This window comes from Capsicum annuum, chromosome 1 (assembly GCF_002878395.1).
Source record: "Capsicum annuum cultivar UCD-10X-F1 chromosome 1, UCD10Xv1.1, whole genome shotgun sequence".
NCBI classification, from domain to species: Eukaryota; Viridiplantae; Streptophyta; class Magnoliopsida; order Solanales; family Solanaceae; genus Capsicum; species Capsicum annuum.
Genome location: NC_061111.1, coordinates 70,449,164 through 70,452,405, shown reverse-complemented (window position 1 = coordinate 70,452,405; position 3,242 = coordinate 70,449,164). Strand labels below are relative to the sequence as shown.

At 32.0% G+C, this 3,242-nt stretch overlaps 1 pseudogene; it reads left to right on the top strand.

Moving 5' to 3' along the window:
- Window positions 1-342: 342 nt before the first annotated feature.
- On the top strand, window positions 343-2,777 carry LOC124897766 (annotated as a pseudogene).
- The last annotated feature ends 465 nt before the right edge of the window (window positions 2,778-3,242 follow it).

Below are 3,242 nucleotides of genomic sequence, written 5' to 3'. Positions count from 1 at the left end.
ATCAAGCCGGATAAACTTCTACTACTAATCGATCATGAAAGAAAAACGAAAAAAATAGGTAACTCAATTATTAGGAACTTGACAACACAATAGAAGAACACAGATTTAACATGGTCTTTAGGACCTCATGAGCACAGCTTCTCCTACCATCAGACTCATATTAGCATAACAACAATAAGAATACAATAAATTCAACAAATATACCATCTGTTTCTAGAAAAAGCTAAGGACTAAATATTCAACACTGAAACCATGAGTTATAAAGAGGGGTTAAAACAACAAAATGAAACTAAAACAAAGAAATTATCACAACAACCAAATCACTTTTATCACACAGAACCAATGGCCTGTATAGTCATCTAAAACACATAATTCCAGTATTACTATGACTATATTACACTAAGCAATGCAAAAAAAAAAACCTAAGTTATGGCCTGGAGAAGAAGGGTGATTAACAATAGCTAAAAGAAGAGAGGAGAGATATTTACCTCTTTGAGAGAAACAAATCAAACTACGAGCCTTCATTGAAATCGTCATGCAACCATTGGAACATCACTACCACTACTAATAAAAATTCTAGGCTCCAAAGAGTCTTATAATAATTTCAATCAAAATTTCGATAAACCGAAAAACTTTGCTTGATAATATTTTAAATAAAAATTAAGACATTTTTGCTCAAATATTTTCCACCTCCAAGAATGATTTCAAGTCTCAACAGTGAGAGTACAACTCTTATATAGAAGTGAAGAGTGTTGTTACTACTATTTTGTCGTTTAGTGAAGGTTGTAATTATGCATAATATTGAGGGCAAAATGATCATTACATTTGGCTGATATTTTCCTATCATCCTGTACCTCTCTTCTCTATCTTTTTCTTCTCTTTCCAAAGAACACTCCAGATAATTATGCCTTTTTCCTTTGAGATTTGTTAAGCCACTCTATTGTGTCTAGCTTCATTTTCTAAAAAAGGCTCTTAAAATCTTGAATTTCCTTCAATTTTTTTGTTGTGCAGCTCTGTACTGTCGAAAATTGTTAGTAAATCAAGAAAATTATGTATTATTTTCTTCTCTTCTCTAGTGATACAAAAAAAACTTTTGATTTGATGAAAAAGATTTGAAATTTGTAGTGAAAATTCTGATAAAATGGAAACACAAATGTACTTTTAGTGTTTACAACGCTGAATTGAATCAGATTTCTCTGCTCAGTTCATATTCTGTTATGGTCTTTCTGATTCTTCTCTTCCATTTGGTTCTACTATTGTTGTTCAGGTACACTTTATTGAAAAGGAAAAATAAGCAAGCTTTATTGTAATTTGTGTAGCAAGATTAGTTATTCGGGGAATTTTAGTATCTCATTTGGTTGGTTACGCAAATATTTGCCTAACTAAAAGCTGAAAAAAAGAAAAAGAAAGAATCCCTTTTGTAATTTGTGTAGCAAGATTAGTTATACTAGGAATTTTAGTATCTCATTTGGTTGGTTACGTGAATATTACCTAACTAAAAGGTGAAAAAATAAAAAAAAAAAAAAATCCCTTTTGTAATTTGTGTAGCAAGATTAGTTACACGGTGAATTTTAGTAGCTCAGTTGGTTGGTTACGCCAACTTTTGCCTAACTAAAAGGTGGAAAAAAGAAAGAAGAAACAATCTTGTGGGTGTTCACTGGTAGTATGAGTTTAAAAAAAAAAGCAGCTTTTGTAATTTTTGTAGCAAGAAGGATTCATTGGGTGTTTACTGATAGTATGAGGGAGGAAAAAAAACTTTTGTGATTTCTGTAGCAAGAAGAGTTCTTTGGGAAAAACCAAATAACCCCTTTTTTGTAGTTTGTGTAGCAAGGAGAGTTCTTTAGAAACAAAAAGACCACTCATTTTGAAATTTGGGTAGCAAGAATAGTTTACTGATATGAGGTAAAAAACTCATTTGTAATTTGTGTAGCAAGAAGAGTTCTTTTGATGTTTATGAAAAACTTATAGAATGAAGACCGACAATTTACACTTAAATTCTTTGTCATAAAAATATACAATGAAGTTATTAGAGACCTTCTAACCTCGGATGATACTCTACTTAGACTCCTCAATGATCCAGAGGTGAATATATGTTTTAAGCATGATCAAGTTTTGTTTGATTCGGAAATGATACTTTGTAGGTAATTACACTCTTTCATTTGCAGAGAGGAACTGTAGTTGAAAATTTTAAAAAGGTAACCTTGAAGGACTGGAACCATCTAAAAGAACTGTTGTCAATGTGTAAAGGTAAAACTTAAAAGGCTGATACTGCTATATTGATAGTGTTTCCGCCAAGTTAATATGATGTAACTTCAACTATTACCATTCTTGCAGATTAGAGAAAAATAGGAAAAACTGCTCTCAACGAAGTGAGATCAAGATCACACCAGATTCTGCGTTAGGTTAGTTCATTCGTTACAAGATGGCTTATTCATCATAATATAAAGGAAATATATCATTTTATTGACTCAACCAACAAATGATATTTTTGCAGATAGTTGAAAGTAATACAAAGAAAATTATTGGCTTACAAAATCCCAGCACTCTGACAGCTGCAGTGGCAAGTAAAAGTACCTTGGCTTAGACGTCACCTGGAAGGATCTTTTGAGTAGTCCTTTCTTCCCATTAAAATGGTGATGGATAATATTTTGTTTTCTTTCCTGCAGAATTTTGTTGATCTTGCAGGAAGTGAGCATGCTTGTCAAACCTTATCAACAAATATCAGAATGAAAGAAGGCAGACACATCAATCACAGTTACTTTCTGTCATTTCCTTAGTAGATACTTCACTTTTAGTGTTGAAAATCTATGTGCTGATCTTAGTCTTGTGCTATACTTGAAACAGATAATTGGATCTCTGGTCCTTCGCTATCTACCTAAGGAAGTCTTTCGGAAGAGCTGTTTACATCAATATGAACCTACAATTACATGTACTCTCGCTGTTTCTCTCTCTATTGTATACCATTGCGACATTGGATTAATTTGAACTTGGTCTTTTCAAGTCAAACATAAATTTGCATATATAAAATCAAAAAATTACAACTATTGCTTAGGTTGAACGCTATAGAATTTAAATCTTAGATTCACATCTCTATATTAACCCACGCATTTAAAGTTCAACTTGTTCTTTAGCTGACACATATCAATGTAATAGTACAATATTCTTCTGATGTACTGCTCACAAAAATATTAAAGATCTTAAAGGTTGAACTCGGCGAACTTAAAACCTACATTTTCATCTAT